General features: G+C 42.8%; 1 protein-coding gene and 1 non-coding gene across 9 annotated transcripts in view; both read right to left on the bottom strand.

The window, feature by feature from the left end:
* Positions 1-27,428, bottom strand: part of RBFOX1 (RNA binding fox-1 homolog 1) — a 2,433,924-nt gene that overhangs the window by 1,495,906 nt on the left and 910,590 nt on the right. The window lies entirely within an intron of this gene.
* On the bottom strand, positions 2,181-2,253 carry TRNAG-CCC (transfer RNA glycine (anticodon CCC)). The gene has a single exon. It is a non-coding gene; the product is annotated as a tRNA-Gly (tRNA).

Below are 27,428 nucleotides of genomic sequence, written 5' to 3'. Positions count from 1 at the left end.
AAAAATAACTGAAAGGAGAGCCGAGAGCAGGTTAGAAAGGATGATGGCAAGACAGACATTATTCATTTTATATTGAAAAGTCAATTGCCAAAGATATTAGTAAGGATGAGTACATATATGGACACACTGGAAACTGAAAGAGAGAAGTCTACATAAGTCAGGGCTCTAAGGGACAAAGCGGAAGAAAACCCAACCCAAAGTGCATCAAGAGGGTTGGGAAGAAGGCGTTACTGTCCTATGTAATAACTGAAACACACGTGTCTGTATGATTTCATCCAGATTTTCTCGACATCCCTGTACCATCCTCATCATCATTTATATAACCATTCCCTTGTAAGGCAGTTAGATTATGTCCAGTTTGGGGAACTGGCAGCATCTCTCATCACGGTGCCATCTCCCATCCTCACAATTTCTAAATCAGACAAATCAAGGTGATTTGTCCAGAAAATTCTGAATCGTGTTTCAGTGGTCTGTCTAGACCAGGTGCTCATCCCTGAGTCATTTTTGAGGCCAATGTGTGGGATGCCCTGATGGGTCGGGTCTGGATTATGTGCCATTTTGAATTTGAGGTGGGTTATACATGTTCTTTGAAACGTATACAATTATGACTCTTTTCACATTGATCAAACATTCAAACTGCAGTACAGTGATTAAAGATGAATAAAGTTGAAACTAAAAGGAGACCTGGGTTTAAAAGAAGGGCCATGTGTTTATTATCTGGGTGAACTCTGGCAAATTATTTAACCCCCTCTGATTCTCTGATCCACAGTCTATAAAACAGATGCAACACTAATATGTAAATGAGAATTAGGCAGAATATTACATGTAAAGTGGAACATATGAATATGTATGTGTGTGGGGGGTATATCTGGAAATGGAATATATACTTGGAATCAAAGTATTTGGCTTTTAAAATCCCAAGTAATTCCAACTCTATATTTAAATGTGTGTATATGTATTTGTGTGTGTTTAGGAGCTCTAGTTCCTGGACATAATCTGGCTAGACTGGACATAATCTAGCTACCTTACAAGGGAATGGTTATATAAATAATGATGAACTCACACAATAAAATAATACATAAACCTTAAGCAGAATGCAATAGACCTATATAGGCCAACTGGAGGGCTGATGCTAAAGCTGAAACTCCAACACTTTGGCCACCTGATGCAAAGAACTGACTCATTGGAAAAGACTCTGATGCTGGGCAAGATTGAAGGCAGGAGGAGAAGGTGATGACAGAGGATAAGATGGTTAGATGTCATCACTGACTTGATGGACATGAGTCTGAGCAGGCTCTGAGAGTTGGTGATGGACAGGGAAGCCTGGCATGCTGCAGTCCATGGGGTCACAGAGTCAGACATGACTGAGCGACTGAACTGATACAAGCAGATACAGGAAGATCTTCATGATGCATCATTAAATACCAAGAGTAAGGTATAAAACAATGAGTTGAGTATACACTTATTTAAACAAACCATATATATGTGTGTGTGTTGTATATACACATATATATATCATATATGTATACACACATACATGTATACACACATATACATCATTGTTCAGTCACTGAGTCGTGTCCAACTCTTTGTGACCCCATGGACTGCAGCACACCGGGTTTCCCTGCCCTCTACTGTCTCCCAGAGTTTGCACAAATTCATGTCCATTGAGTCAATGATAAACATAAACATACACGCCTACATATGTATACACACACATATATTTCATTAAATCATATAGAAATATAAGCTATATATGTATGGTTTATATTCTTAAAAGCATTACTGTACTTTATGTACTAAGTACTATGTACTGATAATTATGCACATGTATAACATAATAAATATACAAATAAAGATGCACATATAAGAACTTTTATATGACTAGAACTTTCATGAAAAAATACATAAGAAGCCAAAAATGGTTGCTGAAGGTGACCTGGCCACCTGGAAAGAGACCTTAAATTTTATTCTATGTTTGAAATTCTTATTTTTTTTAAATGTTCATCTGTTTTATGGGTTCAGTTTTTAGAAACATGCTCTTCATATCACTCTACTGTGTTTGTTTCATTCTTTTAAGTATCGACATTTATTTATTTGGCTGTGCTAGGTCTTAATTGTGGCATGTGGGATCTTTAGCTGCAGCCCGCAAACTCTTAGCTGTGGCATGCGGGATCCAGTTCCCTGACCAGGGATTGAACCTGGACCCCCTGCATTGGGAGTGCAGAGTCGTAGCCACTGGACCACCAGGGAAATCCTTGAAATTCTTATCTTTGCAACCATGTGCAAAATATCATTCCATGCCTTTTTCCTAAACGTGATTTTCACTGACCTTTCCCAATGCATCTGCTGTTGTTTATCCTATCAGTGAAAACGCCCAGCAGAATTTCCATTCCTAATGGTGTTTGCGTGGGAATGGACCAGCTTTTTTCAGACCACCATATTTACATGCAAGGGCCACTTTGGTGGAAACGATGCTAGCTGATTAAGAGGGTTTGTGCAAAAGTACCCACTGTGATTGAAACACTCATTTAATACATTTTAAGTGCCCGAAATGCTCAGCTTCCTTGATTGGTGTTGATTGTTTGCATTTGATTTATTTCCTCCGTATCAGTGTTCATTAAGTTACTTAAGTAATGGCCACCCTGTAGCTGTGTCTCTATTTAACTCCACATCTTTGGGAGCATTCTAATTCAGAGACTGTTCACTTCAGGAGCTGGGAATGTAGATTTGACCTCTGAAGGGTTGTGTATTCCTCATAGAAATTATTTACAAGAAAAATTATCTTTCAAAAAAAATTCACAGCAGTCTCCTCTGATTTTTTTTTCTATTTATAGCTTCTATTCTTGGCAGAAGTCTTATTATTTTTGACAATTTATTAACTACCACAGACACACTTATAAAGTGATGTTCAATGTTCACAACAGTGTGCTTGATCTTCCACATTTTAAAAATCTACTACCCGTGTGGACAGTAAGAGTTCTGCCAGCAACATTCTAATAGTCCTTATACAAGTTCAGTTCAATTGCTCTGTCATGTCCAACTCTCTGCAATCCCACAGACTGCAGCACGCCAAGCTTCTCTGTCCATCACCAACTCCTGGAGCTTACTCAAACTCATGTCCATTGAGTCGGTGATGCCATTCAATCATCTCATCCTCTTTTGTCCCCTTCTCCTCCTGACTTCAATCTTTCTCTTTCCCAGCATCAGGGTCTTTCTAATGAGTCAGTTCTTCGCATCAGGTGGCCAAAGGATTGAAGCTTCAGCTTCAGCATCAGTCCTTCCAGTGAATATTCAGGACTGATTTCCTTTAGGATGGACTGGTTGGATCTCCTTGCAGTCCAAGGGACTCTCAAGATTCTTCTCCAACACCACAGTTCAAAAGCATCAATTCTTCGGTGCTCAGCTTTCTTTATAGTCCAACTCTCACATCCATACATGACCACTGGAAAAACCATAGCTTTGACTTGACAGACCTTGGTTGGTAAAGTAATGTCCCTGCTTTTTAATACACAGTCTATGTTGGACGTAGCTTTTCTTCCCAGGAGTAAGCGTCTTTTAATTTCATGGCTGTGGTCATCATCTGCAGTGATTTTGGTGCTAAACCCACTGTAAAAAAACAAAAGACACAGCTTCGCAGACGTGGCTTCACTGGACATTCTGATAGTCCATAGTTTGAATGGAGATTTCCTTCTTGTGTTTTTTTTTTTTTTTTTAATCTGTCCCAGTGGAGGTGGGTATGGGGACTTCTCTTCATTCGTTGTTTGTATTCAGGCTGTTGAGATTTGCTTTTGCTTCCCAGGAGGACAAGTAGTGATGTCAGTTGCTGTCACACATTTACATCAAGAAGCTTCACTGTGGAAAGGGGAGGGTGGGTCAGGCAGGTGAGGGGGTCAGAAGGAGGGTCTTCTGTGCTGCGTAATCTAGGATAAGCATCAGGATGTGTGACGTCATGAGCACCAGGGACAGGCAGAGGACCCTGGGAACACGGGGCATGAAAGTAAAACGAGAAAGAACAAGCCGCATTTGTCTGCATATTTTTGCCCACAAAAGCTGGGTGCTTCAAGAACGAGTAGGAGTTTGACCACTTGGAATGAAAGCCCAAATGAGACTGAGTTGTAAGTATACAGGACCCTGGTGCCCTGGCAGGTGGAGCCCCTTCCTACAGCAGTGGGATTTTTAGCTGAAAAATCACAACAAGTGAAGTCACAGTAACTGAGGGGAACTTCAGGTGGTCTGGGCTTCCCAAGTGGTGCTAGCGGTCCAGCATCTGTCTGCCAGTGCAGGAAAAAAGAGATGTAAGAGACACTGTCCGATCCCTGGGTGAGGAAGATCCCCTGGAGGAGGGCATGGCAACCCACTTAAGCATTCTTGCCTGGAGAATCCCATGGACAGAGGAGCCTGGGGGGCTAAAGTCCGTAAGGTCGCAAAGAGCTGGACAGGATTAAAGCACACCAGCAGTCTAGCGAGGTTTACCTCGGGGGAAGGTCTGGGTTGAAGTTCTCTGTGCTCCTAGACAAAGTATGAGATCTAAAAGCTTGCCAGGTTGTCAAAGAGTGAGTTTGGGTCTTGAAGCTTGAGCGAGGGTTCTAAGGCTCCAGGAGGCGTAAGAAGGGGGAGCCTCACTCCAGTGTCCTGTGTGAAGCCACTCACCAGTCACATGGTTCTCCCGTCCCCACTTCAAGGCTGGAGCCCGTCCAGGGGTGGCAGCCAATGGTTACTTTGAGAGAAGCTGCAGAACCATCTTAGTAGACCCTGAGAAAACCAACACCCACAGAGACCACTCATGGGCATATTTTTGTTACAAGTAGAAAAAATGTTTATTATTCCTATTTGCAGAAAGAAAAAAATTTTTGAGTCAGGAGGAGAAGAGTAATTTATTCTTAACAGGTGGACTGCATAAATCTTTCTGCCATGGCACAGGCATTCATTATAATGAATGTGACACTTATGTGACAGGTATTTACTGAGTGTGTGCTCTCCCTAAGGCACTGTGCTCGGCGCTGTGGGGTCCAGAGAAATTACCCTGAAGCAGAGTTTACGGAGAATCTTAAGTTTGCCAGGGGAAACTGAATATCAAAGCGAAATACAGGATAACTGTGGAAACCAGTATGGAGGGTCCTTAAGAAACTAAACCTACAGCTACCATATGATCCAGCAATCGCACTCCTGGGTGTATATCTGAGGGAAAAAAAAAAAATGAACATTCTAATTCAGAAAGACATACACACTTCAGCGTGTACAGCAGCAGTATTTACCATAGCTAGGACATGGAAACCCCGAAGTGCCCATCAAAACGATTGCTTTGGAAGGTGTGGCATGTACACACACACACTCACATGCACACACACACACAGTGAAGATCCTGTGCACTGTAACTAAGGCCTGATGCAACCAAATAAATTAATTTAAAAAGAAAATAAAACAGCGCTGTCCATTCTCTTTTTCACAAACTTCTTCCACAGGGAAAGCAAGGCGTACTTTGGTCCTCTAACACTGTAATTTCCTGAATCCCCCTTCTCAATACAACACCCTTCTGTTTTAGCAAGATAATAAAGAGTGAATACTTAACAAAATCTATAGGAAGATGTGTTTATACTAAAAACACCCTTGCCATTAAGATTTTAATGACTGTCATTATTATGGTTCAGGCAGAACAAAAGCAAAATCCCAAGCACTCTTTGGACATTTCACTTGGCTGAGGAATGCCCTGGATAAGTCATTCCTTTTGCATGTGTAACAGTTAGAGCCAAGTTTGCTTAGCGATAAAATGGTATGCAGTGACAGACACAGGGATTTGATGGCAACCCAGTCCAGTACTCTTGCCTGGAAAATCCAATGGACGGAGGAGCCTGGTAGGCTGCAGTCCATGGGGTCACTAAGAGTCGGACACGACTGAGCGACTTCCCTTTCAATTTTCACTTTCATGCATTGGAGAAGGAAATGGCAACCCACTCCAGTGTTCTTGCCTGGAGAATCCCGGGGATGGTAGAGCCTGGTGGGCTGCCGTCTATGGGGTCGCACAGAGTCGGACACGACTGAAGCGACTTAGCAGCAGCAGCAGACATTACTCAGGAGCGCACATGTGTGTGTGTGAAGTTCTATGAAAATTTATCCTATGTGTAGATTCATGCCCCATATATGGATTCATGTAGCTGCAACCCAAACCAAGATGCAAGATATTCCTTCACCAGAAAGGAGCTCCCTGTCTCTACTCCTTTCCAACCGTCTTTTCCATCAGTGTCTTTTCCATAAGTTTATGAGGCCACCATCAACTCAGTCACTCAGGTAGAACATACTTACTCTTCAGATGGGCTTCCCTGGTGGCTCAGTGGTAAAGAACCCGCCTGCCAATGTAGGATACATGGGTTTGATTCCTGGGTCGGGAAGATCCCCTGGAGGAGGAAATGGCAACCCACTCCAGTATTCTTGCCTGGAGAATCCCATGGACAGAGGAGCCTGGCAGGCTCCACAAGGCCCTGCTGGCCACCTTAAGGCTCTCTGTCTCCTTCTGAAGAGCAAAGTGAACTCCGAAATCCTGAAGGCTATAGCACCGGGTGACATAACCAGATTACGTGGTAGCCACATGGGAAACTTGGAACAAGTGGGGAGCAGGGGTAGGACTTCACTGCCACCACACATTCCAGGGGGGATAGCGGTTTGGTGCCAAATAGAAGTTGATGGAAAGAAGATGTTCTTTCAATCAACTCTTTTACTTTGTCTTCCCTCCAGTTTGAGCTTTCCCCAACTCGCCTTTGAAGCTGTGGCTAAAGGGACTTCTCTGAAATGCCGCTGACGTCATGTGAATGTAGGATAAAACCCAGATTCAACACGACCCATACTGTACTTCTTCATTTGGCCCATCCCTACTTTCCAGCCTCCCTCTGTCTCACCCTATCCCCTGCCTCAACAAACTATGTGATTTTCCCTGGCAGGTCTAGATCATGTCCCTGCACATGCCAAGCAAGCTCTGTAGAATTCAACAGACATGGTGCCCCTGGGTTTGTGCATCATGAATGCCCAGATCGAACTGAGATTTTTCAAAGCCCATTCCCTGTTGGTGATGAATATGCAGAAGTCCTACCCCATGGTTACTAGCATCTAACAGGTTGACCGGTCTCAGCTGCTTCATACCAATCCAGGAAGAAGCGACTCTGAACAAGACCCCAAAGTCACCGCATTAAGAAATTATTTTGGAAAAGGAGAGAGCACAGGATGGAGGGAAACGCAGAAGCACAAAGGCACGTGGATACATCACAGAGGGTGAACCTCAAATGGGTTTCGACCTGAGGACTCTGATCTCCCTCCTTTTGTTCCAGCTTCTAAAGCTGAGGTTATAGGAATGCTTTTCTGGATGCCTGCATAACAAGACAGCCAGTCTCAAAGGTAATATATATATATATATATATATATATATATATACACATACATACATACACACTTATTTTTGGCTGTGCTGGGTCTTTGTGACTGCATGGGCTTCTCTCTAGCTGCAACAAGCAGGGTCTACTCTCCAGTTGCAGTGCTCAGGCTTCTCATGTCAGGGGCTTCTCTTGTGGAGCACGGGCTCCTCTTGTTGTGGAGCACAGGCTCTAGGGCTTGTAGGCTTCAGCAGCTGTGGCTCCCGGGCTTTAGTGCACAGGCTCAGTAGTTGTGGTGCGCGGGCTTTGTTGCTCTGCAGCACGTGGGATCTACCCCGCTCAGGGGTCAAACCCGTGTCTCCTGCATTGGCAGGTGGATTCTTTACCACTGAGCCACCAGGGAAGCCCTCAATAGAGATGTTTTTAAAACGGCTACTTAAGTGGCAAAGTGGGTAGAAACGATCACACACACATACACCAAAATTTCATGAAGATGAAATCCAGTGGTAAAATTATCAGGATTACCAGAAAGCTATTGTGTTGAGGGGTGGGGGGAGAGGAAAAAAAGCTAAAAAGCTCGACTCCCACTTTGGTCCCATCATTCAAAAGAACAAATACTTTATAATCCAGGGGAGACCTCCACTCATCTGAGAATGAGCTGCTGTCCTCCAGCCCTAAGTCCATAAATAGTCTTTGCACATTCTGTTCAGTGACACCAAACGGAGACAAGGTCCCTCCTGGCGTGACATTCCATCCGGCCAGCACTCTCACCACATTCTCGTCTCCTTGGGAAGCAAACCGCTTCTCTGCTGTTTCCCCACTGTGTCCAATTACACTGCTCCCTGGCTAAATTAGCTCTTAGGCATTCAATACATTTTTAAGGCAATGGATCAGCATGATTATTCTGGGAAACACAAAGCTCACGAAGGAATAGGGCAAATTACAAATTTTAGGAAATATTGGTCTTTGCACATTAATCACACTAATAATATTACAAATGAGAGACGTATAAATCCACTTCCCTCTGTGCATGACTTGCTTTGTTTGATCCCTCTGAAGCAAGTGAGCAGGGTATTGTTTCGATGTATTTAGTCCCCTTCTTGATTGTTTTCAATCATGGCTGCGTGTTTAAAAATCAGAACAGAAAACTGGAAAGCTACACAATTTTTCCAATTAGCAGTCAAATCCATAGCAAACATCATGATGGAAAACGGGAGGGCTATCAGAGACTGCCAGATACACACCACACACCACACTAGTGTCTCATTCTAAGCCCAGGGCAGCCATCCCCAACTGACTACAGAATTCCAGCCTACAGAGATCAGAGGTGGCCTCAAACAAAGTACTTACCTACCAATTGGAATTGACTTCACTGTGACCCAGGTTTAAAGACAAAGCAAAGAAATTCTGGTGGGTGGAATGCCCTCCAAGGACACACAGTGAACAAGAGTCAAAGCCAAGTGAAAAAAGTGAAAGTGTGAGTCACTCAGTTGAGTTGAAAACAACAGACCCCATGGACTGTCGCCAGCCTCTGTCTATGGAATTCTCCAGGCAAGAACAATGGAGTGGGTAGCCATTCCCTTCTCTAGGGGATCTTCCCGACCCAGGGATCAAATCCTGCACTGCAGGCAGATTCTTTACCATCTGAGCTACTAGGGAAAACCAAATCTGACTCTTTGTGAACCCATGGACTATACAGTCCATGGAGTTCTCCAGGCCAGAATACTGGAGTGGGTGGCCTTTCCCCTCTCTAGGGATCTTCCCAACCCAGGGATCGAACCTAGGTCTCCTGCACTGCAGGTGGATTCTTTACCTGCTGAGCCATGAGGGAAACCCTCAAAGCCAAGAGGAGAAGTCAAGTCTTAATCTCCATCTAGTCCTCTTAAACTACACCTGTAACAGGTACCCCCCTCGTCTTTGTAGAGCACCTGGGCAGAATTCCTTCCGTGTTTATGGGCTCTGCTAAGAATTCCATTTAAGGAAATGAGAAGAGCCATAGAGGAGTCTCATCAATGAGTTTGAGCATGGAAACCGCCACTTACAACTTCACATTTCCACAACACAAACACACACACACACACACCTCACCCCATCCCACCACAGCACATCTCCATCTGTAAACCTGCTCTACCTTTTCTGCATGGCTGCATCCTTCCCAAGACTCACATTTCCATTTTAATTACTACTATTCCAAAATATCCTTCCACACCCACTTATCTAAACAGATGCTCCATTCATTGGTTTCTATCTTAATACTCTGTTATGGTCACCATGGACTATGAGTGGTAGCTCGTATAACTATTCACTAGTTTTACCAGTTCACTATTCCTCCTCTCTGGACTGCATGCTCCAGGATGTCAGAGGATCACCTCTGCTTACTCTCCACCAACATCGGATGGAGGTCAGCACAGGACCACATCAGCGAATGAATCATAAACACCGCGCTTTCTAGAAGGAGCTCACCCTCACGTTTTTGCTCCGTCTCTTTGACCTATTCATGTCCACATCGAGGGATATCCTTGGGTAACACCTGCCAGAGGAGGGGGCTCGGGTGTGCAGTCCTTCCCTTCTGGTAGCACCTAAGATATTTGCTCCATCAAGCAAATAAAAGTCCCTTTCGATTGTTGAAGTAAAGAAAGTAAACACCTAAGCTCAGCTCTGTCATTAGACATCCCTAAGCTTCCACCTACTTCTGTTAGCTAGTAGAAAGTGGTAAAGGGCTTCTCCGGTGGCTCAGACAGTAAAGAATCTGCCCGCAAATGCAGGAGACCCAGGTTCAATCCCTGGGTTGGGAAGGTTCCCTGGAGAAGGGAAATGGCTTACCCACTCCAGTGTTCTTATCTGGAGAATCCCATGGACAGGGGAGCCTGGCGGGCTACAGTCCATGGGGTCGCAAAGCACTGGACATGGCTGAGTGACTAACATTTTCACCTTCGGGTTAAGAAGAAAAGTTCTAGACTGGGGTAGCCTGAGCTTCAGTTCTGAGCTTTCCACCAAATGACAGTGCAATTAGGTCCATTTGTTTCAGCCTCAAAGCATGAAAATAATAAGAGTATTTTTCTGACACTGTTACAATTATTAAACAAGTTAATATACATAAAGTACCAGGTACCTAGTGAGTATTCAATAGGTATCAGTGACTATTGTTAATTTTTAAAGGTTAAAAAGATTCATTTCAATCACTAATTTATTGAGTTTATCTCCTCAGTGCTCCTAGCATTTTGTTTTTGCAAAGGGAAAAGTTATTTGAACACCATTATAAAGTCTTTTGTGGAGTGGATAGGGTAAAATATATTTATTATTATCTATAATTTCCTAGTATTATTTCCATCATATACATGTAATCTTGACTTAAAAGGAGATTCATAGTCAAGTGCACACTGAATAGAGGGGAAATTTTTGTTGTGTTAAACTAAAAAAGCAGAATCATGTCTTTTGTTTTTCTTTACAATAACGGATTTAGATCATATTCATAGGATCAAATAATACTCCAAAACATGCAATAGGCTACAGGCAATATTCAATCCAATGAAAATTTTCCACTTTTAATTTAAAGACCACCAACTTTAAAATGGATATATTCTATAATTAAAGCTATCCATTTTTTCAACACTGGAAGGATGTTTTCCCTCAGCATAATAATTACAAGTAAAGAAAATCTTTCTGGTGTTTTTTTTTTTTTTTCCCATGAAGTCTTGAAAATCTGGAAGGAAACCAATATTTACATTTGGGTTGGTATTTTGCATTAAATTCATATACATACTAAATTTCTTCTGGCTCTTCTACAGAAGAGTACGATTAGCTCACGCTCCATTTTCAGACATGCATAAAAAGCAAATAACAACTTATCTCTTTTTATGAGCTGCTCATAAAGCAAAATCCATTCTTGTCCATGTGACTTAACCCTTACAAGCACCACAAGGAGCTGTCCCCTTGGTCTTATCTCCAGACACACAGAGCGAAAGGTAGGGTGGAGACAGTGAGACAATACATGAAGGGAAGTCCCTAAAGGCCAGCACCAGGAGAGCTGGGGTCTCTACATCTCATGCATCCTAAGTGTTCTGGAATCACCAGAAAATATGGAGACCATCCAAGTGTTAGTCACTCAGTCACATGTGACTCTTTGCGACCCCAAGGACTGCAGCCCTCCAGGCTCCTCTGTCTGTGGAATTCTCCAGGCAAGAATAATGGAATTGCCTTCTCCAGGGGATCTTCCCAACCCAGGGGTTGAACCTGGGTCTCCTGCATTGTCTGAGCCAAGAAAGGATTTTAGAATAACAGGAGAGCGTGGAGACTATACAAGCCCATGTCTTTTCCTTGGAGAAAGAGCTTAGCTTCTGATTTTTGTTCTCTGTTTAGCAGCTAAGGCAACTCTGTGAGCTTTACAAATGGCCTCTTAGACTAGAGAATGACACTGTGGTCTCTGGGGTAAAAGGTAAGGAGATGTCATTTATCTCAACTACCTCTCAGAGGCTGACGCTTCAGCATAACCCGGCCTGTCACAAGGATGGGCCAAAGAGGCATCTATTGTGCATGTCACATCTCCCCATGCCCTGGAAGAGCTGTGGGGCAAAGATGTATACATCATTTAAAATAAATGCCAATCACTTTACCTCTGCTTGTATTAAGCAGACAGTCCAAAAGGTTTGTGTGCATGCATGACAAACACATTGGTGAAGGACTGTTACAACTGATAACCACACAGCTATTCTGTGTCAGAAGACACACAGACCTTTGGAGGTGGCTCCTGCAGCTACTCTTAAAAGAATTGAGTCTTTAATAGTCCCATGCCCCTACCCAAAGTGGTCTCCTGCTTCATGGCCATGAGATGGCTGCTCCATTTTCTGAATAAATACTCCTTCCAGGCAAGAAAAAGCATGAAGGAGAAAGGGAGGTGGCAAGGAGGCTCGCACCAGCTTGGTAAAGGTTCCCGCAGACTTTCCCAGAGAGGGAAATGGCAACCCACTTCAGTATTCTTGCCTGGAGAATCCCATGGGCAGAGGAGCCTGGCGGGCCACATCCATGGGGTTGCAAAGAGTTGGACACGTCTGAGCAACTAAACAACAACCCCAACCTGCAGACTTCACTTGTGAACCACTGGCTCCATGGCCACCTCCAACTGCAAAACACCCTGGGAAACCCAAGTTTGTCACTGTTGTTTTGTCTTAAACAGAAACATTGTCATACGCAACCAAAGCAGAAAATTGGAGAATGCGCATGGCGAGAACAACGGTTCTCAAAACGTGGTCCCCAGACCAGCACCATCAGCATCACCTGAGAATATTTGGAAAATTCAAATTCCAAAACTTCTGGCGCTGGGACTCTCCTGGCAGTCCAGTGGCTAAGACTCTGAGCTCCCAATGCAGGGGCCCAGGTTCCCTCCCTGGTCAGGGGACTAGAACCCACACGAAGCAACTAAAGATGCCACAGTGAAGAGCTAAGATCCCACGAGCCATAACTAAGACACAGCACCGCCAAATAAATGAACAAAGACAAATAAATATTAAAAGCTCTGGGGCTATGTTTTAAGAGAGCCTTCAGGGTATCTGAATTGACACAGGTTTGAGGAGGGCTGGGGTTCAACACTAAGAGTGTCCACAACAGACAGGCACAGGGGACAATAATAATATCATATTACTCTTTCAGTTGTTGAAATCTTGGAAGGATTATCTCATTCCCACATTAAAGATAAGAAAGGTGAAGGTGAAGACTCACAGCTGACAAGTGAATAGAAAATGATAACATTTCACCTTACACAAAGCACTTAAGAGGTTAATGAAGACAATGCTCTTGGAGGCTAGCACTCTCAGTCAGTCATTCTTTAGACAGTTGAAAGTGGGGGCTGATGAAAGGAGAGTTTCCCATGTGGGTCAGTGGTAAAGAACCCGCCTGCCAATGCCAGAGACATGGGTTCAATCCCTGGGTCGGGAAGATCCCCTGGAGGAGAGCAAGGCAGCCCACTCCAGTATTCTTGTCTGGAGAATCCCATGGACAGAGGAGCCTGGCAGGCTAGTCCACGGGGTCACAAAGAGTCGGACACCACTGAAGCAACTTAGCAGGCACACACAGATGACCTTGGGAGATGCATTCCTTTCTGAACCTCAGTTTCAGTATGTATAGTAGAAAATACCTCAGAAGCTTCCTTTTACTGAGAATTTCTCTGAAATACTAAATTACATGAAGACTTTGCACTCTTTGGAAAGAAGAATTTACAGGAATTTAAGTCATTTTTAACATCCTCAGTATAACGATCACCCAATGATTCTAAGAATTTGAGAAAAAGATTGTATTAAGATCTCAAACGGTTAATTACTCCATAAAATATCCAAAGAGCATGGCCCATGTGTTTCAGTTAATTCCTCAAAGTCCTGCACATAAAATCACAAGACAAACTTGATCAGAAATGCGGTACCCTGGATTCATACCCGGCGATGCCTCCTAGGCTAATAGGAACTTTCGCTTTCTGACATTATCCATTTTGCTAAAGCTGGTTATGATTCCCCACACATTACTTGAAAACCAATTTCATTCAAGACAAAAGAGTGTGAGCAGGGTATTACATTTTATGCCTAAATTATGCAAATTTGGTGGAGTTATATTGTATTGTGAGCAATTCCCTTTCTTCCAGTTTTCATTGTAGCATCAGTTAAAGTAAATTTCACTATCCTCATTTGCAAAAGGTGAATACTTTCTATTTTAACACCCTGGAGGGAAAGACTGACTTTTAATGAGCAGTTATCTAATATAAAAATCTCTTACATATATTACTGACATCACCCCAAGTATTAAATGTACATTCCAGATAGGGTTGATCTTGATTCAATTAATCCTTGGAGAAAGGGCTTCACAGCCAAGCTCTGTCTGTTGCAAAGACAAGCCAGGAGGTGAAATAGAGGAGATGTGGGTTGAGTTCCTATGGACCTCAAACTGTAGCTGTTGGTACCAAGCTTTTGGAACAAGCGTACTGTGTTTTTTTGTTTTTTTTTTTTTCCCACCACATTCCCCTAGCTCAACAGCAGGCGATGGGGTTGCGTCCTATCCCTTCCATTTTTAAGATCCCTTCCAAACTCTTCCACTTTCTGCCTCCCATAGCTCATCACTTCCCAGGAGGGAAGAGGCATGTGGAGGAGACTGGGGACAGGCCAGCCTTTCGGGAGTGGGAGACTGCTTTGCTTTTGGCCTCGCCATACATGGGATCCTAGTTCCCTGACTAGGGAATCAAATCCACCCCCACCCCCCAGTAGAAGCCCAGAGTCTTAACCATCAGACCACCAGAGAAGTCCCTGAGGTAGGAGACTCCTGATCACTGTTGTCCACTGACCAATGCTGGCATCTTCATGTACAGGCCATCATGCTGACCTTCACATCTCTTTTCGATAATAACTGGACCCAGCGGGCGAGTCATTTAATATTTCCTAGGGTGTAAGGACATCAGTTGCAGTGACTTTGAAAAAGAGGGCTTTATTTTTCTCATGTAAGTCTAGCACTTTCCTTCTCCAAGTGTGGGCTGTAGACCAGAAGCATCAGCATTGTGTGAAATTTTGATTGGAACACAAAGTCTTACATCTCACCTCAGACCTACTAAACAAGAATCTCTGGAGCTAAGGACAAGCAACCTGTGCTTCAGTGAAAGCTTTCAAGTGATTCTTATGTGCACCAAGTTAGAGAAGATCTCATCTGGAAGAAGGTGGTTGCTGTGTCAGAGGTGGTATACCTGTGGTTCCCTTCGCATTTCCTCAAGGTCAGAGAATGACTGCCATAGCTCCAGTCATCAGTTCTCTGTTCTGGGCAGGGAGAAGGAGGAAAGGAAATGTTCAACCCTTCTCATCATGTTTTTTGTCTCCAGGAAGTTTTAAGAGAGTTGAGGGTAGAAAAAATATTGGCTTCTCAGCCTGTATAGAAGATGAAGTAGAAGAAGGTTGGAAATTTCAACTCGGTAACTTGCAGTTTTGCCACATGTGGGCAGCAAGAACTTGGAAGAGTTATTTTATAGCTTCCATATTGGTATGTTTAAAAGAAATATCTCTCACCTCTAAAACGTCCATATCCATCAGGATGTTCAGTCTGCTGTTTGGAACACAACGTGCTTGATATCAGTATATCTTAAGTCAGTCCTTGCCTTTCACGATATACTCTCTTGTGCATCTTGAATTTGGTAACATAAGCATGGAATTCCTTATTAGAAAGTCAAGAGGGAACATCAAAAGAGAAGGACCACTACTCCCATTATTACAGAGAATAAGGGAAGTAAATTAATTCTCATATATTCCATTTAAGCTCATACTAGTGAATAACAGAAAAATTTGGGGCGACACATTAGCACACAGACTGACACTGAGGTTATATAATAAACCATCTTGGAAAACACACCCGTGTTTTCATTTTATTTGATGCAAGAAACCTTAAGTTGTGGCTCTCCAAGTATAATCTGGGCAGCTGAATTGTTTAAAACACAAGACAGATCTCTATTAAGAAAACATACCCAGAGATTTAGTATATTCAAGTAACCTTACTGATAATCAGAGAAATTCAAATCAAACAGCAATGAAATAGTTCCTATTAGCAAAATGTTAATTATAATATCCACGATGGGGTGGGAAGTAGAAAAACTAGTAATTATATCCTTTGCTAGTGGTTTTATAAATTGGTATGAAAAGCAAGTTGGAAATATATATATCAAGAGCCATATAAAATATTCCCTTTTCCATGATCCTGTAATTGCTTGTCTAGGAATGTGGTCTGAAGAAACGATCTTAAATAAAGGGGAAAATGTTCATTGGAACATTATTTAGAATAAAAACAGTAAAATATAATTCTCCCTAATAGAATAGCAATTCAACATTTTATAGTTTTATACAGACACACACACACACACTCAAGGAAGTATTTGACAGCTTTTTAAAATTATGGTTAGAGAAACTAGACCACTAGGTACCTATGAGACAATATTTCATTTTTTAAAAAATTCATATTCATTGTGATAGAAGCCATATAAATTAAAGAATGCATGGAAAGGGATATACCACAAATTTAATGCTGATTGTATTATGGTAAATATTTTTCCTTTCTTCATAATTTTCCACTAGAGGGTTAGTAATAGTGCCATGTTATTTTTTCAGCAAAAAATGCATTTCTACTAAAAACACACTAGAAATCATTTTGAATCTCTTGGAAGAAATAGCTCTTTAAACGTAGTTTATGACTGCAATAAAAGTCTTTGGGAAATTCTGATTGTGTTTTGGTTGATCAAAAGATCTCATCGGTTGAAAGAAAATGAACAATATGAATTACAAACGATCAAGGAATCACAAGTCAGTATAATCTACATAGTTGATGGACTCCAGGGGATAACGCAGATCAAGTTTAAGTCCATCTTCTATCTCTTTTCAGTCCCTCAAGAGTCAGCAGAGTGTTCTAAACCCAGCAGGTCCAGGTTAACTGAGTCTGAAAGAAAAAAGGAGTGGGCCTCACATCTGTGTTAGGGGTGGACAGTGAAAGAAGCAGCACCGTTTCTTAGCACAATTCTTTTAATCCTGGGAAGACAAGGGAAGAAATGCTCTTGAACTTGCACCAGTTAATTAGCACTTCAGGAAAGTAAACTAGGGAATTCTCTGGCAGTCCAGTGGTTAGGGACTTGGTGTTTTCCCTGCCGAGGGCCAAGGTTCAACTCCTGCTCTTGGAACTAAGATCCCACAAGCCACACAGCCACCCTCCCCATCCCCCCAAAAGAAAACTGAATACACGTATTATGTGTATAGAGACACAGGACAGACAGATGACAGATATATAAATGCACTTATAGATACATATAGAAATATATAGACAGAAATATTTATAGGTAAATGTAGAGATAGGCTTCCCAATGAGTCAAATAAACCATGGGGAATCATTACTGAACCTGCCCATGGAAGACCAACCCTGCTAATCTCCTGCATCATTAAGGTCCCTTTAATCTTGCCGAACTCCCCTTCTATTTAAATTAGGTCTAAGACACATTCTGGGCTTCCCAGGTGGCTCAGCAGTAAAGAATTCACCTGCCAATGTACGAGATGTGGGTTTGATCCCTGGGTGGGGAATATGCCCTGGAGAAGGAAGTGGCAACCCACTCCAGTCTTCTCGCCTGGGAAATCCCATGGACAGAGGAGGCTGGCGGGATACAGTCCATGGGGTCACAAAAGAGTCAAACAGGATGCAGAGAGATATTATTGGGCACACATAATATTGGACACTAATTACACGTTCAGGTTTTCTGCCAAGAGCTTTCCATGCATTATCATGATCCTTGATGAGGATTGATCTATCCTCATTTCTTAGATGAAGGAATTCAGAGGTCAAGAAATGATTTCAAGGCTACTATCACAACATTGTTAATCAGCTATACCCCAAAATAAAAAGCTAAAACAAATCATTCAAGGTTACTCCACAACATAGTTCTCATGTGAAGAGAACATCACTTGATCAACAGAATATAAAGCCCAAATGTGACCCACACACAATTTTCCACAGGACAAGTAGCAGAGGCTTGTTCTGGACGCGCCAGAATCCTCCACCACAAATTGAGACTTTTGCTCTCAATTTAACATTTGATTTTCACCCCGCCCCCAATAAATGTGTACCTGCTTATACCACAGATGTGGTCCCTGAGTCACCAAACACCTCTCTTGGTATGGTTCAATGTTGACATATATAAATATAACTGACCTTTATGATCTTACCTTTATGTTTTCATGTCAAAAACCATCGTTAATACCAATTATGTGCCACCCTTAAGAAAAAGTATAATTGGGACTTTTTTGCTTTTCTGCTTCAACTAATTCCATTTGGGATGTACTAATAATTTAACGGAGATCCTGGCTTTGGTATTAGCTGATGAAATAGCTAAAGAAGGATATTGGAAACCTTTGGAAATTTCAAGGGATGTTATTATTTAATTCCACTGCCAGAAATGTTCCATTTGGAACCAAAATATCCTGTATGCTGTGAACTAGACATAACAAAAGTGAGTTTTTCCTCTTAACAAGCCAAGTTAGCTAGCTAGTCGTACTCGTACTTATCTCAATGAACGAGTCTAGCATGCACCTGGCATGCTGATGAGGCATGGACGGGCATTTGGGTGGTTTTTTATTAATGGTTTGATTTCATTTATTTGAAGTTAGGTCAGTGATTGCCATAGACTCAAGGTGAGGACAGTTCATTAATAGCCAAGATCCTCAAACTCAGATTTAAGAGTGACAGAGGGCTTCCCTAGTGGCTCAATAGTAAAGAATCCACCTGCCAATGTGGGAGACGTGGGTTCGATCCCTGGTCCGGGAAGACTCCACATGCTGCAGAGCAACTAAGCCGGTGCACCACGACCACTGAGTCTGTGCTGTAGAGCCTGGGAACCGCAACTACGGAAGCCCGCCTGCCCTAGAGCCTGTTCTTTGCAACAACAGAAGCCATCGCAATGAGAAGCCCAGGCACCAGAATGAAGAGCAGCCCCCATTCACTGCACCTAGAGAAAAGCACGAGCAGCAACGAAGACCCAGCTCAGCCATCAGTAAATAAATAAAAATTACTCTAAAAAAAAAAGATTGATAGAAATGCTATATATGTTGACTGAAGTGATGTTTACGTGGCTGTATGTATTTGCCAAAACTTACTGAAAAGAAAACTTGTAAGTGAATATAAATTATACCTCAGTGAATCAGGTTTGCAAAAAGTATAAGAGACTCTATAAAGAATGGGGGACTGAAGGGGAAGATATCTCTGAGAAAATGATATATTAAAAGTGTATATAGAAAACCAGTAAAAATGGTATAAATGCTAATCCTATTGTTGATGCTGCTATTTAGTCACTCAGTCGTGTCCGACTCTTTGAGGCCCCATGGACTGTAGCCCACCAGGCTCCTCTGTCCATGGGATTCTCCAGGCAAGAATACTGGAATGGGTTGCCATTTCCTTCTCCAGGGGATTTTCCCCAATCAGGGATCAAACCCGGGTCTCCTGCTTTGGCAGATAAGTTCTTTACCATTGAGCCACTTGGGAAAAATAGCTATTCCCACAGCAAGAATCAAGCTAAAATTCCTCCAGCTCCATTTAAACCCTCCATAAGGAAATATACAACAAAGTTTAGAAGAAAGGATATACCCAGAAGAAAGAAGGATGAGGCAAAAATGACTGAATTACCCTGAAAAAACAGAAGGAAGGCCAGTATCTTCTCTGTGTGGGTAAATGGAAAAGACACAGACGACAAGGTCAGAGAATTAGCCAGAGACTGGTCACTCATGGCTCTATAATACAGGGCCAAAGCTTGGAGTATATTTGAATTTTCAAGGTGGGGAGAGGTGTCATAGAGTGAAATGGATTGTATAATTTGTATTTTTAAACTTCACTCCCATGGGCATTTGTTAATATTATTCCACTGAAAATGCTTGTGGGTTCAACAAATGAGCTGATAAAAATAACATATATTGGATCCACACTACTGGCACCGAGAGGAAGAACAGATTATGGTCACAGTTTCTTTCAGCACTGATGGTACAGCTTTTCACTCAGGCATTCCCTCAGCAGGTCTGTCAGATGCTCGTATAATAAACACTTCGCGCTCTGAAATAAGCAGGTTGCTCGGCCCTCGCTCACAGGCATGTGAGGTCTGGTGACGGGGTGGGTCTGCATCCACACTCAGCAGTACCCAGTAGTTTTGGAGGCAAGCATGCGGGAGGGGAGTCAAATCCAAAATCAATTCCTCACATCTCCCCTGATTTCCCTGATGATTTCTTCAACAACAGCTCAAAACTGGTGGTGCATTAGTCGCTAAGTCGTGTCCGACTCTTTTAAGACCCCATGGCCTTCAGCCCGCCTGGCTTCTCTGTTCATGGGGTTTCCCAGGCAGGAATACTGCAGCAGGCTGCCATTTCCTTCTCCAGGGGACCTTCCCGGCTCAGGGATTGAACCAGCATCTCCTGCATTGCAGGCAGTCTCCTGCACTGCAAGATGGATTCTTTACCGACGAAGCCACCAGCTCAATCCTAGCTGACTCTGACTAATATTTAACTGTTTCACGAGCGCGTTTTCTCAGTTCCGAGACAGCACAGAGACTGGAGGAAACATCAATTTTATAAGTGCTTCCTCCACTTCCGAAAAGTCAAAATAAGGGAAATGGCATGCATACTCAAATACAGGAAATGGTGTAGTCGAGTTCACACCTCTTTGGCAACATTTTTGTTCACCAACACACCTCTGAAAGTGGGACATTCAATAAAATAACACTTTCTTTCGAGATTCAGAAGGATTCTATTAAAAAAAAAAAAAAGAAGAATCCCCCAAATGAATAGACGGAATGGTACCCTCATAACACAGAGGTGAAAATGACTGAAGCAAAAAGATATATCCCGCCAACCCATTAATCCAGCAAAGCTTTGTGTTAAGATGAGGCTATATCAGTACAGGTTACCTCAAGAGGGCTTTCTTTTGAACTTGAACTGCCAAAATTCCAAGCAGACACCAAAGGCCTTCCGTTTAAGTGGGCAAAAGGTGAGCAGTCAGAAGGAAAGTAGAAAGAACAGGAGACAAGGCTGGTTATCAAAGAAGGGCTTCCAAGGGAGAAAAAATAAAACAGAGTGGAATAGGGAAAGTTTTCAGAAAGTCAACATTCAAGGAAAGTCACATTTAAAAATATAAATCATTCACAGGCGTTTATGTAGGAGAAAGAGAGCCTGCTTTCCAGTTTTCAAGCACCCTAGGAGCCTTTAGGAGATAAAGAGGCACAAACAGAAGCTAGATCAGAGATTATAACTGGGAGTGAGTAGCTGTTTAAGCTGGAAGAAGACCAAAAAAAGCCAAGGTTATAAAATTTAAGTTACTGTATTTTAAAATTTATTGTATTGAAGTATAGTTAATTTATAATGTTCTGTCTGGTTACTATTTGAATTTGTCAAATACTTGACTTTGACTCACTCAGAACTTTGAAAATGTAGCCCGTTGACATCCCTGTTGTTCAGTCGCTAAGCTGTGTCCAGCTCTTTTGCAACCCCATGGACTGTAATCCCTCCAGGCTCCTCTGTCCATGGGATTCTCCAGGTGAGAATACTGGAGTGGATTGACATTTCCATCCCCAGAGGATCTTCCCAACCCAAGGATCAAATCTGCATAGGCAGGTGGATTCTTTACCACTAGGCCACCTGGGAAACCCCCATGCACATCCCTAGCAGAGGTTTATCAGGAAAAAAAAAAAAAAAAGACTAAGGTAAATAAAACAGAAAACACTCTTGACTGGTACAGCCTCTCAGATGAAAAGATGGCACTGATGGGGTTGGAGGAGGTGGAGACTATCCATCAGAATCTGTTCTCTGAACAAATGGGATCACTTACGCCTAGTTCCTATCCGGGACCAAGAGAGAAGATAAACACGTGAAAGATGTCATCTCTGCCTTCCAGATGCTTCAACCCTTTATGTTTTGGTTTTACAGTTTGAGAATCGTCCCTACTTTTCACCCTGCTGTGATCACCTTATGAATCTCAATAACAGGAAGTTGAGCAAGTGGCTTCATCTTGGGTTGTACAGGCGGTCGTTGATTGGAATATTTATGTAGCCCTTTCTGCATGCAAGAAAGCACGCCAGGTTGAATGAGGCAGGACACTTGCTTTCAAGGAGCTTGTCTGCTCCTGGAAAATGAGATGTGCCCACATGATCATCAGACAGGATAAACAGTCCATAAGGAGGGAGGGACAAAAATGTGCTATGCGAAATCTGGAGGAGGAGGAAAAAAAAATACCTTCCAGTTGAAGGACAAGAAAGAGACTTTAAGGAGGAGATAGCATCTTAAAGGAAAGAAAGGAATGGAATGTTTTCCATCGTTTGTTTACAACTTCATGCTTCACGCGTAAGGGTTGGGAGAGAGTTCATGGTCAAGTAAATAAATTTAGAAAAGGATTCACTCAATCACTATCACTTCATCTCTATCATTTATCACTTTGTCTCACACTCTTGGAGATTGCTAATGCATATTCTCATTACAAAAGATTCTGAGGAATAAACTGTAGAGACAGGGGTGTGCGGAAGAGGAAAGAGAAGGAGAGGGAGAAAACAGCACTGAGACACGGAATAGCTGATGACGAGGAGGAGCTCGGTCCACTTGAGAAGCGACACCACCATGGTTAGTGCTGTACGATGAACAAGCGAGGAAACGGGTGGTGAAGAGTCTGAGAGATGGTTGGAACATATGCTTAGAGTAATGATTCTCCTCCAGGGGTGATTCAGCCTCCCAGGAGACAGCTGGCAATAACCAGAGACACCTGGATGATTGCAACTAGGGGAATGGATGCCGGCGGCATCCAGTGGGTAAACAGCAGGTATGCTGCTGAAGATCCTCTAACGCACAGGACTGCTTCCACCCCTAGCTCCCCTGACCACTAACAAAGAATCATCCAGCCCAAAATGTCAACAGTGCTGAGGCTGGGAAGCTCTGGCCTCAGAGTGGGAAAAGTTTAGCACAGTCGGCAAAGGGGTAGGGAGAGCCCAGCATCAGTGAGACTGACACACGACCACAGAAGGGCCTTCCCGTGGGTCCGGCTCCACTAACAAGAGAAGGATTCCACCATCTGATATCACTTCCTGTATCCATCCAGTTGAAAGGAGAGCATAGTCCATCGTCCCTGAGGTTCATAAATAGTTTAGATATGTGTTATAGACAATTGTCAGGATGTACACGATTCCACTGGATTAGCTTCCCTGGTGGCTCAGATGGTAAAGAATCTGCCTGCAAAGTGAGAGACCTGGATTCGACCCCTGGGTTGGGAGTTCCCCTGGAGAAGGGAATGGCTACCCACTCCAGTATTCTTGCCTGGAGAAATCCCCACGGACAGAGGAGCCTGGTGGGTTACAGTCCATGGGGTTCCAGAGTTGGACACGACTGAGCAACACACACACACACACACACACACACACACATACAACTCCACAGCAATGACTGACAACTTAGGCACACACCCAGCAATGGCTGGTACCATCACCACCAGCCGTGTTCAAACACCAGATCTGCAAAAGGTTCTACCACAGGAGTTCAAGTGCAGCTAAGGTGGCTGCCTAGGAAGATGTTGACCACACAGACTGTAAATCTGATCCCTGTAGCCAAAACAGGGCTGGGGGGAGCATCAGAGATCTCACTTACCCACTGGAGTCACCAAGACGATGCAATCAAAACACAGGTACCTGAGAGCATTTTATCAGAAAACCTAGAGACAAATGATTGAAGGCTTAAGAAAGTGCTGATTAGCTGTTTACAATGGCCAAGACATGGGAGCAACCTACAAGCCCATGGGCAGATGAATGGGAAAAGAAGATTTGGTACATATATACACAATGGAGTATTACTCAGCCATTAAAGAGACTGAAATAATGCCATTTGCAGCAACATGGATGCACCTGGAGATTATCATGCGAAGTGAAATAAGTCAGAGGTCAAATATCGAATGATACTATGAATATGCAGCATTGAAAAATAATGATACATTACTATTATTATTATTGAATATAATAAGCTTGTATTCAAAACAGAAATAGACTCAGATAACAAACTTAGGGTTGGCAAAGGGGAAAACTGCGGGGGAGGGATAAATTGAGAGCTTGGGATGAACAGACACACACTATGGTTATTTAAAGTAGATGACCCACAAGGACCTACTATACAGCCTGGGGAACTAGGCTCAATATTCTGCAACAAACTAAATGGGAAAAGAACTTGAAAAAGAATAGATACATGTTTATGTGTAATGGAATCACCTTGCTGTATACCTGAAACTAACACAACATTGTTAATAGACTATATATAAAAATTTTTAGAAACAGCTGATTAAGCTACCCTTTCTCCCTCAAAAAGACACATTGCATAATAAAAGAGAAAAATCAATATACACAGTTTTCTGTCTTTAAATGCAAAAACACAGTAATAAAGAGAAATTACAGCCAGTGACCAGACTTACATTTGGAAGATTACAGTTCAAAATGAGGTACTTTTTGACTCATCAGAGGAGACCAACCTTTTACAAGGCGGCAAGGTCATCCCATGAGGTTGCCTTCAGCTGACCACAGCGGTGAATATAAAATTAGCATATTTCACTCTTAACAGGAAAGGCCTTTCAGGTCTGCTTCATTATGTGAAACGATTATTCTAAGTAGGTGGCTCTTCAATTCTCCATTAATAACAGAGGAGTTTCTTTACTATTGGCCTTTTTTTTTTCCAGCTTGAAAATATAGTACATGCTTCTTCGGAGAAGGGGGGAGAAGGTTTAAAAATGTCCTCTATGTAGAAATTTTCACTTATAAAAACCTAATAAATCACTTGGTTATCATAGTGGTGAGTATTTTTTTTTAAATGCATACACACACAAACACCTCTATATATCTGTGTAATTCTGAATACTGTGTAGTATATAACTTGAATATTTTTAGAATGCATACCCTGCTATATATTCTGGAAGACAGGAAATCTGCACCTATGTCAGCTTGTTTTGAGAGAGAACGAGATCACTCTATTGCTACAGTCACTGTGGTTCAAGTTTTCTGTCACTTGCAGCTAAAACCATTTCTAACAAATATAGATGCTAAACTGTTGCTAGTGTCAATCCCATGCAAACAGAATTCGGCATGTTCCCCAAGTATGCCAACACCACAGACACTTCCCTGAAGGAAGAGTCTAGGATGTTCCTTGACCTGTTATAAAAACATGTTTTGTTGTTGTTTAGTCACTAAGTCGTGTCCGACTCTTTGTAATCCCATGGACTTCGGAAGGGCACTCTCCATCTCCCAGATCAGATCAGATCAGTCACTCAGTCGTGTCTGACTCTTTGTGACCCCATGAATCACAGCACACCAGGCCTCCCTGTCCAACACCAACTCCTGGAGTTCACTCAGACTCACGTCCATCGAGTCAGTAATGCCATCCAGCCATCTCATCCTCTGTCGTCCCCTTCTCCTCTTGCCCCCAATCCCTCCCAGCATCAGAGTCTTTTCCAATGAGTCAACTCTTTGCATGAAGTGGCCAAAGTACTGGAGTTTCAGCTTTAGCATCATTCCTTCCAAAGAAATCCCAGGGCTGATCTCCTTCAGAATGGACTGGTTGGACCTCCGTGCAGTCCAAGGGACTCTCAAGAGTCTTCTCCAACACCACAGTTCAAAAGCATCAATTCTTCAGCGCTCAGCTTTCTTCACAGTCTGACTCTCACATCCATACATGACCACAGGAAAAACCATAGCCTTGAGTAGACGAACCTTTGTTGGCAAAGTAATGTCTCTGCTTTTGAATATGTTATCTAGTTTGGTCATAACTTTCCTTCCAAGGAGTAAGCGTCTTTTAATTTCATGGCTGCAGTCATCATCTGCAGTGATTTTGGAGCCCCCAAAAATAAAGTCTGACACTGTTTGCACTGTTTCCCCATCTATTTCCCATGAAGTGGTGGGACTGGATGCCATGATCTTCGTTTTCTGAATGTTGAGCTTTAAGCCAACTTTTTCACTCTCCTCTTTCACTTTCATCAAGAGGCTTTTGAGTTCCTCTTCACTTTCTGCCATAAGGGTGGTGTCATCTGCATATCTGAGGTTATTGATATTTCTCCTGGCAATCTTGATTCCAGCTTGTGTCTCTTCCAGTCCAGCGTTTCTCATGATGTACTCTGCATATAAGTTAAATAAACAGGGTGACAATATACAGCCTTGACGTACTCCTTTTCCTATTTGGAACCAGTCTGTTGTTCCATGTCCAGTTCTAACTGTTGCTTCCTGACCTGCATACAAATTTCTCAAGAGGCAGATCAGGTGGTCTGGTATTCCCATCTCTTTCAGAATTTTCCACAGTGTATTGTGATCCACACAGTCAAAGGCTTTGGCATAGTCAATAAAGCAGAAATAGATGTTTTTCTGGAACTCTCTTGATTTTTCTATGATCCAGCGGATGTTGGCAATTTGATCTCTGGTTCCTCTGACTTTTCTAAAACCAGCTTGAACATCAGGAAGTTCACAGTTCACATATTTCTGAAGCCTGGCTTGGAGAATTTTGAGCGTTACTTTACTTCATGTCCAGTGAGTTGGGGATGCTGCCTAACCATCTCATCTTCTGCCAACCCTTCTCCTTCTGCCTTCACTCTTTCCCAGCATCAGAGTCTTTTCCAATGAGTCAACTCTTTGTATCACGTGGCCAAAGAATGGGAGCTTCAGCATTAGTCCTTCCAATCAACAATCAGGGTTGATTTCCTTTAGGAGTGACTGGTTTGGTCCCCTTGCTATCCACAGGACTCTCAAGAGTCTTCTCCAGCACCACATTTCAAAGGCATCAATTCTTCAGCTCTCAGCCTTCTCTATGGTCCAACTCTCCCATGCATACGTGACTACTGGAAAAATCATCGCTTTCATTTTATGGACCTTTGTCAACAAAGGGTTGTCTCTTTTTACTATGCTGTCGAGGTTCACCCTGGTGTCAGCTACGTCTTTTTCAGAGTCAAAACCAAAGCAGTGATTGTCCCTCCCCACCACCACCACTTGGTTCCCTCTATCCTGCAGCAGTACCAATCTCAGCTGTTGAGCTGGAATACAAAACTTCCTGAAAGGAAAAAAAAAAAAAAAAAGTAGGCTTTGTGTTATCCTATGAGAAGGTCACACTGTGAGGCTGACCCAGTCCCACTGGAGCAGCTACACACTGATAGGGTTCACAGCAGGCTGCCCCAATTATATGGCAAGTTGGCACAAAGGAATTTAAGCAATGGAGTGGCATCCCTGGTGGCTCAGGCTGTAAAGAATCTGCCTGCAAAGCAGGAGACACAGGTTCAATCCTTAAGTCAGGAAGATCCACTGGAGAAGGAAATGGCTACCTTTCTTGAGTATTCTTGCCTGGAGAGTGCCACGGACAGAGTAGCCTGATGGGCTACACAGTTCAAGGGGTCGCAAAGAGTCTAACATGTCTGAGCGACCGACACACACACAAGAATGAGCAGAAGAGACTTCCTAGCCTTCTCCTGAACCAGGTCATCAAACTCTCCCGTGAGAGATGCCCTCCCAAATTCCAAGGGAAGAAGCCGCCTTTTCTCCAAAGACAA

This window comes from Bos taurus, chromosome 25 (genome assembly GCF_002263795.3).
Source record: "Bos taurus isolate L1 Dominette 01449 registration number 42190680 breed Hereford chromosome 25, ARS-UCD2.0, whole genome shotgun sequence".
NCBI lineage: Eukaryota > Metazoa > Chordata > Mammalia > Artiodactyla > Bovidae > Bos > Bos taurus.
Note: the sequence above shows the minus strand (reverse complement) of the source record. Positions and strands in the feature narration are given on the sequence as shown.